The 15,627-nt window shown below is 38.0% G+C and overlaps 1 long non-coding RNA gene across 1 annotated transcript; it reads right to left on the bottom strand.

The window, feature by feature from the left end:
• Positions 1–5,605: 5,605 nt before the first annotated feature.
• LOC138843824 (uncharacterized) lies at positions 5,606–14,417 on the bottom strand. Its single transcript, XR_011378839.1, has 3 exons — positions 14,285–14,417; positions 8,740–8,810; positions 5,606–5,739 (listed from the first exon to the last, which is right to left on the bottom strand). It is a non-coding gene; the product is annotated as an uncharacterized lncRNA (long non-coding RNA).
• Positions 14,418–15,627: the final 1,210 nt, after the last annotated feature.

Raw genomic sequence — 15,627 nt, 5'->3', positions numbered from 1 at the left:
TCACTGTCTTACTCTGCCTGTCAAAAAAGAAAAAAAAAAAAAAAAAAGAAAAGCTTTTGAGAGAATACCAAAGTCAGTAAGAGTAAACCATCCAGTTACTTTTAAAGGAAAATCAATGAGATTAACATTGGGCTTCTCAGTGGAAACCCTATAGGCCAAAAGAGAGTGGAGAGATATAGTCAAAGTTTTAAGAGAAAAAAGCTTCCAACCAAAAATATTATATCCAATGAAGCTATCCTTTAAAAGTGAAGGAAAAGGCCAGCACCACAGCTCACTAGCCTAATCCTCTGCCTGCAGCGCTGGCACTCCAGGTTCTAGTCCCGGTTGGGGTGCTTGATTCTGTCCTGGTTTCTTCTCTTCCAGTCCAGCTCTCTGCTGTGGCCCGGGAAGGCAGTGGAGGATGGCCCAAGTGCTTAGGCCCTGCACCCGCATGGGAGATCAGGAGGAAGCACCTGGCTCCTGGCTTTGGATCAGCGCAGTGTGCTGGCCACAACATGCCAGCCGTAGTGGCCACTTGGGGATGAACCAACAGAAAAAGGAAGACCTTTCTCTCCGTCTCTCTCTCTCTCATTGTCTAACTCTGCCTATCCAAAAAAAAAAAAAAAAAAAAAAAAAAGTGAAGGAAAAATAATACATCTTCCACATAAGCAAAAATTGAGAAAATTCACCACTAGGCAAACCTTACAAGAAATTCTGAAGGGCATCCTACATTATTGGAAGTAAACATGAAAATACATGACTCCACCAAATTCACTAACAGAGCAGAATCATTATCCAATCAACGAAATGACAGGTTTTAGCTCTTATCTATCAACACTAAGCTTGAATGTAAATGGATTAAATTCACAAGTCAAAAAACTTGGCAGAATAGATCAACAACCAGGACCCCACTATAAGCTGCCTACAAGAAACTCACTTCACAAGCAAATATACACACAGATTGAAAGTGGAGGGTTGGAAAATGACATACTAGTCAATGGAAACCAAAGGCAAGCAGGCATAGATATCCTGATATCAGATAAGAGACTTTAAATCAAAAACTGTAAAAAGAGATAAAGAAGAACTTTATTTTGATAAAAGGTTAAATTCAGCATGAAAATATACCAATCACAAGTATATATACACCCAACACAAGATTACCCAGAAATATACAGAAAATACTATTAGACCTAAAGGGAGAGAGAGACTCCAATACAATAATAGTGAATGACTTCAACACCAAACTTCCATCAATGGATGGATCATCCAGAAAGAAAATCAATAAAGATACATTGGAGATGAAACATAATATTGAGCAAATGGATTTAATAGACATTTATAGGATATTTCACTCAACAGCTACAGAATACATATTCTTCTCATCAGCAAATGGAACAGTTTTCTAGATAGACCACATATTAGGGAATAAATCAAGTCTCAGAAAATTTAAAGATTGAAATCATATCATGTGGAGCTGGCACTGTGGTGTAGTGGGTTAAGCTGCTGCCTAAAGTGCTGGCATCCCATAGGGTCACTGGTTCAAGACTCAACTGCTCTATTTCCGATCCAGCTCTCTACTATGGCCTGGGAGGGCAGTAGAGGATGGCTCAAGCCCTTGGGCCCCTGCAGCCATGTGGGAGACCCGGAGGAGGCTCCTGGCTCCTTGCTTCTGGCTTTGGATCGGTGCAGCTCAGGCCGTTGCAGCCAACTGGGGAGTGAACTAGCAGATGGAAGACCTCTCTCTCTCTCTGCCTCTCTTTCTCTCTCTGTGTAACTCTGACTTTCAAATAAATCAATAAATCTTTAAAAAAAAAAGGAAAGAAATCATACCATGTATTTTTTTAAACTTTTATTTAATAAATATAAATAAAAGTACAACTTTTGGATTATAGTGGCTTTTCCCCCCATAACCCCCTTCCCACCTGCAATCATCCCATCTCCCATTCCCTCTCCCACCCCATTCACATCAAGATTCATTTTCAATTATCTTTATATACAGAAGATCAATTTAGTATATACCAAGTAAAGATTTCAACAGTTTGCACCCACACAGAAACAGTATAAAGTACTGTTTGAGGACTAGTTATGCCATTAATTCACATTGTACAACACATTAAGGACAGAGATCCTACATGAGGAGTAAGTGCACAGTGACTCCTGTTGTTGACTTAACAAATTGACGCTCTTTTATGATGTCAGTAATCACCCGAGGCTCTTATCATGAGCTGTCAAGGCTATGGAAGTCTCTTGAGTTCACCAACTCTGATCTTATTTAGACAATGCCATAGTCAAAGTGGAAGTTCTCTCCTCCCTTCAGAGAAAGATACCTCCTTCTTTGATGGCCCACACTTTCCCCTGGGATCTCACTCACAGAGATCTTTCATTTAGTTTTTTTTTTTTTTTTTTTTTTTTTTTTTTTTTTTTTTTTTGCCAGAGTGTCTTGGCTTTCCATGCCTGAAATACTCTCAAGGGCTTTTTTAGCTGGATCTGAATGCCTTAAGGGCTGATTCTGAGGCCAGAGTGCTGTTTAGGACATTTACCATTCTATGAGTCTGCTGTGTATCCCGCTTCCCATGTTGGATTGTTCTCTCCCTTTTAATTCTATCAGTTAGTATTAGCAGACACTGGTCTTGTTTATGTGATCCCTTTGACTCTTAATCCTATCATTATGATCAATTATGAACTGAAACTGATCACTTTGACTAGTGAGATGGCATTCATACCATGTATCTTCTTAGGCCATGAAGTAGTAAGCTAGAAATCAACAATACTTGGAAATTAAAATAACATGGTACTGAATGATCAATGAGTCAATAAAGAAATTAAAAAGGAAACAAAAAACTTTCTTGAAATAAGTGAAAATGAAAACAAAACGTATCAAAACCTGTGAGATACAGCAAAAGCAGTATTAAGAGGGAAGTTTATAGCATCAAGTGGTTACATTTAAAAAAAAAAAAGGAAATGTCTAATTATGCATCTTGAAAACTTAGAGAAACAAGAACAAACCAAACCCAAAATAAGCAGGAGGTGAGAAATAATAAGGATCAGAGCAGAAATAAATAAAATTGAAACTAAAAAATATTTTAACTGTTTTTTTTTGAGAAGATAAATAAAATAAACCTCTAGACAAAAAAAGAGAAAAAAAGCTCAAATAAATAAAATAAGAGATAAAAAAGGAGACATTACAACTGACACAACTGAAATACAAAGGACCATAAGAAAGTACTCTGAAAACTTGTATGCTAATAAACTGGAAAATTTCGAAGAAGGGGATAGAGTCCCAGATTCATATAACCTGCCTAGATTAAAACAAGAAGATACAGACAATCTAAACAGACCCAAAGCAAGTAATGAGATTGAAGAGTAAACAAAAAGTCTTTCATCAAGGAAAAGTCTGGGACCTGATGGATTTACTACTGAATTTTATAAAACATTCAGAGAAAGTGACTCCAATACTCTTCAAACTATCCCAAAATACTGAATAAGATGGAATTCTGCCAGTCTTTTTATGAGGCCAGCGTTACTTTGGCATGAAGACCAAAGCCACAACATGAAAAGAAAAATACAGATCTATGTCCTTCATGAACAAGGATACAAAGATTCTCAACAAAACACTAGCAAATCCAACTCAAAATCACATCAAAAAGATCATACATCATGATCAACTGGGATTAATCTTGGAAATGAAAGGGTTGTTCAACATTTGCAAACCAACAAATGTCAAAAATCACATCAATAGAATGAAAAACCAAAGCTATATATTTATCTCAAGAGATGCAGAGAAAGCCTGTGATAAAATTCAACACCTCTTCATGAAAAAAACCCTCCAAATATTAAGTAGAGAAGCATTCCTTAAAATTATAGAAGCTATGTATCACAAACCAACAGCAATTATCACACTGAAAGGAAAAACTGAAAGCATGCCCCACCTCAAATCTGGAACAAGACAAGGATGCCCACTTTCACCATTCTTATTCAATGTAGTACTGGAAGTTTTAGCAAGAGCAATTAGAGAGGAAAAAGAAATAAAGGACACCAAAATTGGAAAAGAGGAAGTCAAATTACTCATATTTGCATAAGACACAATGTTGTACATGGAAAAACCTAAACACTCCACCAAAAAGCTGTTAGAATTGATAAACCAATTCAGTAAAGTTGCAGGTTACCAAATAAACATACAAAAATATGCTGATGATAAACTCCCAGAAAAAGAAATCAAGAAAGAAATTCCACTCATACTAGCCACAAAAGAATCAAACATTAGGAATAAATTTAGCCAAAGAAGTGAAAGATCTCTACAATGAAAATTATCAAACATTTCTGAAAGAAATCATCAAAGACACAAAAAATAGAAAGATTTTCTTTGTTCATGGATTGGAAATTTATGGATTCAATGCAATCCCCATAAAAATCCTGATGGCATTCTTTACATAGTTATAAAAATAATCCTGAAATTCATATGGAATCACAAAAGACCTCAAATAGCCAAAGCAATCCAGAGCAAGAAAAACTGAGAGGGAGGCATCACATTCCTGATTTCAAAGCATACTACAAAGCTACAGTAATTAAAACAGCTTGGTACTGGCATAAAAACTGATACATAGGTCAATGGAACAGAATAGAGCCCAGAAATTATCCACACACATACAGTCAAACTGATTTTTTAAATTTTTTTTAAGATTTATTTATTTTAAGAGTTATGGAGAAAGACAAGGAGACAGAGATCTTCCATCTGCTGGTTTACTCCCCAAATGGCCACAATGGCCAGACCTGGGCCAGACCAAAGCCAGGAGCTTTATCCAGGCAGGTCTCCCACATGGATGCGCTGGCCAAAGCACTTGGGCCATCTTCTACTGCTTTCCCAGACACATTAGCAGGGAGCTGGATTGGAAATAGAGCAACCATCAGGTAAATGCAAATCAAAACCACAATGAGGTATCACCACATTTATCAGAATGCCTAAAATTCAAAACACCAATAGTAACAAATGCCAGCTAGGATGTGGACAAAGGGCAACACTTATACACTATTGTTGGGAATGAAATTAATGCAGCCAACGGTTGAAAACAGTGCTGAGATTTCTTAAAAAACTAGCAATATGGGGCCGGTGCTGTGGCATATTGGGTAAAGCCCCCGCCTGCAGTGCTGGCATCCTATATGGGCGCTGGTTCAAGACCTGGCTGTTCCAGTTCCCATCCAGCTCTCTGCTATGGCCTGGGAAAGCAGTAGAAGATGGCCCAACTCTTTGGGTCCTTGCATCTGCATGGAAAGACCAAGAGGAAGCTCCTGACTCCTAGCTTCAGATCAGTGCAGCTCCAGCCGTTGTGGCCAATTGGGGAGTCAAACAGCAAATGGAAGACCTCTCTCTCTCTCTCTTTCTCTCTCTCTCTGTCTCTCTCTCTGCCCTCTTTCTCTCTCTGTGTAACTCTTTCAATAAATAAATAGAAATAGATTTGCCATATGATCCAGCAATCCTGCTACTCCGTATATATGCAAAAAATTTTAATACAATGTATCAAAGAGATACCTGCACCACCATGTCCATAGCAGCACTGTTCACAACAGCCAAAAGTTGGAACCAATCAAGGTGTCCATCATCAGTTGATTGGATAAAGAAAATGTGGTATATTATTCAGCCATAAAAAAGAATGAAATTCTACCATTTGCAGCAAAATGGATGCAACTGGAGGACATCATGTTTAATGAAATAAGCCAGACCCAGAATGACAATTACTGCATATTCTTCCTTATATGTTGGAGCTAAAATTTAAAAAACAAGCAAAAAATAGAGAAAAAAAGAAAGAAATGGTTAAGAATGTTATATTATTACAGTTTTAATGATCTGTGATTACTTTGACACTTACTGTACGTGGGTGAAATGTTCATCTTTCCATTCAATTATTGTTTATAGCTGTTGTCTATATTCCCACTAAACTAAAGTCTTTTGCCTTTTACTTGCTAATCTTCAGATTTGGTGAAATATTAAGCCTTTTTATTCTACTGTAATTTTAAAATATGTTATCTTAGAAACTAAAAAGAAAAAGAAAAGAAGAAGAAAGGAAGCGGATGGGAGGGAGGGAAAGTCTATCATTACATTCTTAAAACTGTATCTACAAATCACATTGACTCTGTTAAAAACTGATTAAAAATTGAAATAAAAAAGTATATAAAATCAGGTTGCAATCAAGAACCAATCACTGCACTCTATTGCTGTGCCTTTTGAGTCTCTTTTTAAAAACTTTATCTCTACCCCCAATATACACACACACACACGTGTGTGCACACACATTTTTCTCATGACATTGATTTGTTAAATAAAAGTTCAGATATCCCAAATTATATTCTACCTTTTGGATTTATCTGATTGTTTTCTTGTGATATTTTTAACTCTTTTTCCTTTCCTCTGTATTGTTCATATGCTTGAAGTGAGATCTAAGTTTTACTAGTTTTGATTAGGCATTTCTGGCAAAAAATAGTTTGTAGGTGATGCTGTGAATTTCATATTCCATCACATCAGAAGTCACACAATATCTGGTTGTCCCACTCTTTTTGATACCAGGTTGATCTCCGTGGGAACAATAGATAACCCAGGTAATTCTTGGCAAATCTCCTGTTTTGAAGATGAAGACCTCTTAATTCGTCCCCAAAATAGTCCACTAACCAAAAGTAAGAGGTAAAAACACAAAAGTCACAATTTTTTTGACACTGAAGGACTCATAGGCCAAAAGTAGTTTTATAGTCATTGTTATTAGAAGTACAAGACCTATATGTGGACAGAATTGTGCAGAATAGGAGGAACTTCTGTTTTACTTTAACTTCTTCCATCCTTAATCTAAACTTGAAGCTAAATGATGGCTAGAACATAGATCTTGCCCAAAAAAATCCATAGACAAGGCTAACTCTAATTTTGTAATACCATTGTATGCTAGTCAAACAACTAGGTCTTGCATTGCATCTCAAGAATAATATCAAGTGTTTTGTAGAAGCTCTTGATGCTCTTAAAAAGTCTAGTATAACAAAGGCAAAAAAATCACACAATGAAAATGCATTTTATATATTATATAAAAGAGCTATTGGGAAGCAATTTGTATCTTAGGATACAAATTGATTTTGGAGTTCACTTGGCTACCATAGACAGCAAAAGTTAACCTGTAACACATTTCCCTAGATTCTTGCCATTGAGCAAGTGAATACAAATTTAATAAACATACTATAGAAGATTTCTGCCCACTAACAAATCATGTACTGTATTTTGATAAACATGTTTTTAGAAGTAGAAGGAGGCTTTCTAACCCTATGGGCTGCCTGATCCAACTAACAGCAGTAATTGTCACTTAAGAGGCACAAAGCCAGAGAGACACAGAATCTTGCCAGGCTGATGCATGAAAGATGAAACTGTGCATTCTTCAACCAGAGGGTATAGTCAGAGACTGGGAAGATTCTCATATGGTTCAGACTGGGGCTATTTCACTTACTCCCAACATAATCCACATCTAGGCAAAGAGGAATCATTTCTAACTCCAACTGCATTCCTGAAAAGTACAAACTGTATTGTACTATAGTATATTGTATTAACAATTATATTGCATTGATAGTATTGACAAATCTCTGAAAGTAGAAGCTTAGTGTAAAGTCTTCTCTGTTAAGGGGACCCGCTAATAAATTAGATCCCCACAAATCAATAAGCACATTTAACTTTTATTTTCTCAACCGTTGGAACTCGGGCTAATTGTCAGTTCAACTGCTGTCCCCTCTGATCAGACTAAGTGCTCAAATTCTCAAGAAAGATTTAATTGATAGCTGGAATAGTTGAACTGCTACAGGAATTCTGTTATGCACAAATTAATAATCTGTAGTGTTTTAAATGCAAGAAATCAGACATCTTTAAAAATTCCAATTTTACATTTGAACTGTTTTTAACACTGTGATTCAGATGGATCCATTAAAAGCAACATATTGCTGGATATATTGTTTTATCTTAATTTATTGACCTCCACATTTTATTTATTTACTTGGCAGGTAGATTTTATAGACAGTGAGAGAGACACAGAGAAAGGTCTTCCTTCCATTGGTTCCCTCTCCAAATGGCCGCAATGGCCAGAGCTGCGCCCATCCGAAGCCAGGAGCCAGATGCATCCCCCTGGTCTCCCATGCGGGTGCAGGGCCCAAGCACTTGGGCCATCCTCCACTGCCTTCCCGGGCCACAGCAGAGAGTTGCATTGGAAGAGGAGCGACCGGGACTAGAACCAGTGTCCCTATGGGATGCAGGAGCCGCAGGTGGAGGATTAACCTAGTGCACCATGGCACCAGCCCCCACATTTTATTTATAAATTCAGTTTGTTCACAACTGTCTTGAAAAGTAGTATAGTTTATTTTATTTTCCATATTCTTTATTATTTATAACATTTGTTGTTTCCTGTTGTCAACTTTGTTACTTTTGTTGACTGGCTCAATTTTTTTTTTATTTCCCTCTCCTTTCTATATCAGCATTAATTCAGAATGTTTATGCTTCTCAAATTGACTGGTAGCCTATAAAATTTAGTAATCAAAGCTTCCATCAAGATAGTTTCATTGCCAACATACCCCCCAATCTGGAAATGAAGCAATGTTACTTTTATTCCCTGCTCTGGCCCACTTCCCTGGTTCCTCCCCTCAACTTCTCTGTGGGTTTCACTAACATAGTTTAGAATTTCACCTCTAGGTTATCACTTAATTTTCCCTTATACATCTCTTTGTTTTTTATGTTTACTTGACACTTACATTAACATTTTCCATTAATATTCTTACTATTTACTGAGGCAGACAGGCTGTCAAGTGATGGTTATTTCCTCCTGAAAGAAGAAACAAGTCACTTTTTTTGCATTGTCATTAATATTTTCCAGATACCCACTCCATTTTTACTTTTGATAACTTTCTTTTTCAAAATTTTTTCATACAGTATACATGAAGGGTATACTCTAATTCCCCTGACAGATGAACAATACCTTAACAATAAACATAAATCTTAGTTTACCATCCATTTCTTGTACAAGACCCCATTCCAGCTCTCAGTTTATCAAGCAGAAATCCAATGCTAGTCTTCCTTCTTTCCTTCCTTCCTTCCTTCCTTAGTAATTGATTTTTTAAACCTAGAAATTGGAATGATTTTCTGATGACCCTTAGAATTCAGAAATTCTACAAGGATATGTAGAAGCAGATGACTTTTATTATCACTATCATTGTCATTATTAAACTATGCCTGGGCATTAAAAATACTTTCAGTGTATCGATATATCAAGTCCTATTTTTTCACTTTGGTAAATTTTCTTTTAGAACTTATTTAATTTCTTTTTTTTTCTTTTTTTTTTTTTTTTTTTTTTTTTTTGACAGGCAGAGTGGACAGTGAGAGAGAGAGAGAGACAGAGAGAAAGGTCTTCCTTTGCCGTTGGTTCACCCTCCAATGGCCGCCACAGCCAGCGCACTGCGCTGATCCGATGGCAGGAGCCAGGAGCCAGGTGCTTCTCCTGGTCTCCCATGGGGTGCAGGGCCCAAGTACTTGGGCCATCCTCCACTGCACTCCCGGGCCATAGCAGAGAGCTGGCCTGGAAGAGGGGCAACCAGGACAGAATCCGGCGCCCCGACCGGGACTAGAACCCGGGGTGCCGGCGCCGCTAGGCGGAGGATTAGCCTAGTGAGTCGCGGCACTGGCAGAACTTATTTAATTTCTACTTTTGCTGTCTGCCCGCCAACTGTATCCTTTCTGACATTAGGAGGTTCTTTTTCTCAAAGTTAAGCTCCCTGAACCTATCTTTAATGTATGTATATTTCCCTCCTTATTTCAGTATTTTTGTGTTTTTTTCTCTAAGCAGCAATATTCTTTCATTTGTCTTCCAGAATTCTTTTTTTTTTTTTTAAGATTTTATTTATTCATTTGAGAGATAGAGTTACAGACAGTGAGAAGGAGAGACAGAGAGAAAAGTCCTCCCTCCGCTAGTTTACTCCCCAGATGGCCGCAACGGCCGGACCTGTGCCGATCCGAAGCTAGGAGCCAGGTGCTTCTTTCCGCTCTCCCATGAGGGTGCAGGGGCCCAAGCACTTGGGCCATCTTGTACTGCTTTCCCAGGCCACAGCAGAGAGCTGGATTGGAAGAGGAGCAGCTGGGAATAGAACCGGCGCCCACATGGGATGCCAGCGCCACAGGCAGAGGATTAACCCACTGTGCCACCGTGCTGGCCCCAAGTCTTCCGAAATTCTTATCAAAGGATAGTCTATGTTTCCAATAATATAGTGAGGTGTCCAGATTCTGTTTGTTCATCTTATTTCAGAGGAAGAGACAGAGAAATAGATCTTTCATTCATTGTTCCAATCCCCAAATGCCCACAACAACCAAGAAAGAACAGACCAAGCCAGAAGACAGGCACTCCATTCCAGTGTGGCTAGCAGCAGGAACCTGAAGTCAGAAGTAGCACTGGAACAGGAAGCCAGGCACTCTGATATGAGCTGGAGGTATCTTCACTGCCACACCAAACATCTGCCCTATCTAGTGAGTTTTTCATTTTGGAACTAATAAATTTTTTGAATTTTCAGAAAGACTTTTTTCTGTGATCTTTTTGCATCTTCTTGAGGGTTCTTATTGTGAAGTCTTCTTGTTAATTTTATTTTTCATTTTCTCATTAGCACCTTGTCACTGGAGCCATCTGCTCTGGTTAATGATCTCGCACTTCCTTTCTGAGGTCTCTATAGCCTCTTAAGCAGGGCACAAGGTTTTTGTTTTTTATTTTTGTTTTTTTACTTGAGCTACCTCCAAACTACACCCTAAAAATAGTCACTTCTCGCTGTTCCCACTGCTAATACCCCAGTGTGATGCTCCATCATCTCTCCCCTGGATCATAGTAGTAGCTTCTGAACTGGCTAGCCTTGCCCCTCCAGGCAGCAATCAGATGATCTTTTCTAATCTGAAGTCAGATCAGATCAATTACTCCTTGGCTCATTTTCCAGCAGAGTGGCTTCCCGTTTCACTCCAAGTGAAAGCCATAGCCCTCACAATGGCCTACATAGCCTTCCATGGTCTGGCCTCTCATAGTTACTGCTTTCCTATCCTTTTACTCTGGCTCACTCCTCTGCTGCAACCAGAAGTGACATCCTTATTTAGCTCAAAAATATAATACAAACCCCTTTCATGGGGTTGCTGCACTGTCGTTTCCATCCTCCTCCTGGCAAGCTTGTCCATCTCATATTTTTTTTTCAATTCTTTTTATTTTAACATGCTTAATTGAGAGACAAAGACAGAGAGCTCCTATCTACTGGTTCAGTTCCCAAATGTTGGAAAATTCTGGGGTGAGCCAAGCAAAGCTGGGAGTCAGAAACTCATGCCAGGTCTCCCACATGGAAGGAAGGGACTCAATTACCTGAGCCATCACTTGCTGCTGCCTATGCTGCACATTAGCAGGAACTTGAACTGGGAGCACGGCCTCAGATCTAGGCGCTCCACTATGGGATGCGGGTGTCCCAACTGGCTCTTTACTACTACACTAAATGCTCTCTCCACTCAATATTTTTAATTCCTGACTCAAACAGCACGCTTTCAATTGAGTGTGTCCTCACTCTTTTTAAAACTGGAACTCATTTTGCCTCAAGTCATATATTTATCAAAAGTTTTAAGTATAAAAGCATCTTTTTATAGTTTATCCCTTCTAAGCTTTTTTCTGTGTTCTGTTTTCATCTTTATCATCTAACCAAATAATATACATTTATTATGCATATTGTTTATTTATTGTTTGTCTCTCTTGCTGGAACATAAGCTCCCTAAGCCAGAGCTCTTTGTTTTCTTCATTGATGTTTTCCTAGTGCCTTCACCAGCACCTGAAACACATTGCATGTTTAATATACACTTCTTGAATAAATATTGAATAAATGATATTTTTAGTTCTTCTTCATGCTGTTTGTTTCCTCAAATATCTGGCAATCCTAGAATACCCATTCATATACATGAAATAAGGCAGCTGGGATGGGATTTCTCTGCACGTATGAAAGTCTGTTTCCTTTAATGGTAGAGCTGGCTGTAAGAAAGCTTTCATAGGGGCACCCAGAGATAGGGCACTTGGACCATATCCAACACCCACCCCACACTACACAGTCTCACTCATTAGGCCAAAATGAAGGGAGCTAGATCTTAGTGTGTCTACATGTTTAATAGGACATCTCAATAGGGCAGTTAACTTCATAAATTGCAGTTCTCTGAGTTTTATCTGAGCATGAACACATATGGCCAGAGACTCTGTGTGTTAGTGATGGATGGATTTAGGAAGAAGAGATGGAGGAGGCAAACCTCTATTGAGGATTTCCCTTCAACCAATCATTCAGCCAATCATGAGTCTCCCTGTAATTTTTGTTCTGTCTCTATGCTGTCACACAACATCTGAGTAAGGAACTATTTTTCTCCAGAAAAAAAAGTTATCTACTTCAGACTTCTGTGCCTATTTGAGATGAAGTGCCCTCCATTCTGGTATATCCTTCAATTCAATCCTATCCATTTTAAATCTTGCAAAAGATTGTCAGTGTAGTGATGCTCCTCTCTACACCTCCTTCTTCTCTGCTTATACTAATTTTATTCTTTTTTATGTCTTTTTTAAACTAGCATCTCTGAGAAATGTAGTGAGGTGGCTGAGTGAAGAAATGGTTAGTTCTCTATCTTGGGCAAGTAGCCAGAAGGATCTTTGAGGAGACAGCATTACTTATTAGGAAAAGGAGAAAACATTTATTTGAAATAGAGAAATCCTTTAATCACACTTCTGTTTCTTTTCTTTTTTTAAATTCAAGGAAAATTACATTTAATACATTGAATTTTAATGTAGTACTCTTATAAATCCAAGAAGTTTACAATGTACACACTGGAAAGTGTAGTCACTATGATTCTTAAGTCATTATTACACAACAGATGATAGAAACCTTCCCAATCAACTGGGAAAAAAATGAATGGGGCAGGTATTTGGCCTGTAGTGAAGTCACCCTCATCCCATATCAAAGTTCATAGGTTTGAGAGCCAGCTGGCTCCTGCTTTCTTTAGAGGCAGACCCTGGGAGGCAATAATGATAACTCAAGTGACTGAATTTCTATCACCCACATGGGAGACCTGGATTGATTTCCCAGCTCCTGTACTTAGTCTAGGTCCAGCCCAGGTGTTGTGGACATTTGGTGAGTGAACTGTGTATTTCTCTGCGTGTTTCTGTGTGCTCTGTGTGTATCTTTCCATGCCACCCCCACCCAGACACTAAAATAACTATTTTTTAAAAGAAAAGAAAAAGCAACGTAAAGAAAGGAGTGAGATGCAATTAAGAAATTGGAATGATTCGGGTGCCAGCCTTGTGGTATAGTGGATTAAGCCACGATTGTAATGCCAGCAGCCCAGCTAATTGAGTTTCAGTCCAGATCCATGCTAATGTTCCTGAGAAAGCAGCAGAAGGTGGCCCAAGTACTTGGACCCCTGTCACCCAAGTGGAAACTTGAATGGAGTTCCGGACACCTAACTTTGGCCTGGACCACCCCGAACCATCTGGTGAATGAATCAGCAGATGGAAGATCTATATCTACCTATTTTTCTTTCTTTCAAATAAACATTTTTTTAAAAAAGTAAAGAGTGTTTCTACCATTCATCCACAAAACTCCATACTTATGCATTTGACATACATGTCACATAACTTCACATATATAGTTTATCGCAGAATTCTTTTGAAAGATTATATAAATCCTTTAGTCTAATATGGTCTTTGTATTCATGATGCTCAAAAGGCAATGGCAAAATTGATTTTTATAACATATTCCACCATTTAAAAACACAATGTATTTTATCCTGGGTGATAACCACAAAATGATAAACTGACAGTTTTTTAAATGTATGTCAAATTTCTTTTGTGATCACTAAATTGAAAAATATTTCTAAATGCATTCCCTTGTGATAACTCACAGTGACTTTGGCATTCTCAAATCTTTGATTCAAATAAGTCAGAAATCTGACAAAATGCACTTCAGAATAAATTTCTTGAAGATGAAAATTTTCTTATAGATTTAATTCATTCCAGTGGTTCAACTGTTCCTGTTTCCCCAAGTTAATTGTAAAATAGAATAAACATGAACCGGATTACAGTACAACAAAAGTGACACAGGAGCCTATGATGTTATACATGAATAGTAACTACAGGCACATTCTCTCTAGGAAAAGCACAGGCTGTTGCAATGAAGATAGAGACTGCTCTTGAACGAGAATGCAAAACTTGCCCAGTGAAAATTCACAGCATTTCTGCAAGGCATTGTTTGAAATTATTCTTACCTTAAAACCAATGAAACAGCAATGTTCATTAACAAAGTATGTAGCTGTCGACATGGTTTAATTTCAAGGTTGCCCTAAGGTCTCCTTTTTAATATGGTGCCATGGTATTTGGAATTCACAAAATGTTGCCCAGTCTTTGAGTTTTACCAGAGGTTCCTAGTACAAGCTGAAAAGTAGAGCTCAGAACTAGCAGAGATTGTAAAGAACATATATGCTGGTTTTTGCCTCAATTATTAGCTATAATATCTTCAGCAAGTTACATAATGTGTCTGTTCCACTTAAGGCTCCTAAAAATAAAAAAAAAGACTTGAATTATCTTAAGAAAGACAATTTATTTTAAATTCAATGAGTGCTGTAGGAAACCAGGAATAAACATCCCTACCAAAAAACGGACTGAATCCAAGGTAACGGCAGGGAGCAGTCGCTTTCTAATCACTGTCTCTTGCCACTGTCAAGCTTCTCAGTGTTTGCCACTCTCCTTGCTGTTGTGCAGATTCTCTATTTGCCCAACTTCAGCATACCATAAACAGCAGCCTCCTAAGTAGGCCTACAGATCTTTTATTTATTGGCTTCCTGCTTATTTGTTTTCTTTTTTTAAATGTTTAATTGACAAATAAAGATTGTATATATCTAAGTTGTGCGATGTGATTTAATACAAGTATACACTGTGCAATAATTACCACTAATAAATTACTGAATGCATCTATCATCACCCATCCTGTACCTTAGATTCCCAGAACTTGTGCATCTTGAACTGAAATTTCCTCCTCCTTCTAACCCCCAGCAACCACCACACTTACTCTGCTTCTCTGATTTTTGCCTTTTTAGATTCCATATATAAGTAAAATCATACAGTGTTTATCTTTCTGTGCTTGACTTATTTCATTTAGAATAATGTCCCCCAGGTTCATCTAAGATGTCACAAATGGCAGAATTCCTTTATTTTTCATGGCTGAATAGTATTTCTATACATGTGTGTGTCACATTTTCTTTATCCTTTCACGCATCAGCAGATCCTTAAGGTGTTCTTGGCTATTGTGAAAGAACTGCAATGAACTTCTGAATGTCTCCATTCTATGTCCAGAGAGAGAAAAAGAATCATTTCAGGGTAAACCACTCACTCAAGTCCCAGGTCATTAGCAAGCCATTAGTAGACCAATTCTGAGCCAGATATTCTCCTTCGCCCCATCCCCATAGCTGGAGAGCCTGGCAACACAGTCAATAGGTACATCCAAAGAGAGAAGGCAGCAGTGAGGAGAAAGAGATGAAAGTCTCTAGTAAGCTTTCTTAATCTCACTTTCTCAACTGGCAAAATATAGATAAGTAATCTATTTCACAAATTT

This window comes from Oryctolagus cuniculus, chromosome 9 (genome assembly GCF_964237555.1).
Source record: "Oryctolagus cuniculus chromosome 9, mOryCun1.1, whole genome shotgun sequence".
In the NCBI taxonomy this organism is placed as follows: Eukaryota; Metazoa; Chordata; class Mammalia; order Lagomorpha; family Leporidae; genus Oryctolagus; species Oryctolagus cuniculus.
Note: the sequence above shows the minus strand (reverse complement) of the source record. Positions and strands in the feature narration are given on the sequence as shown.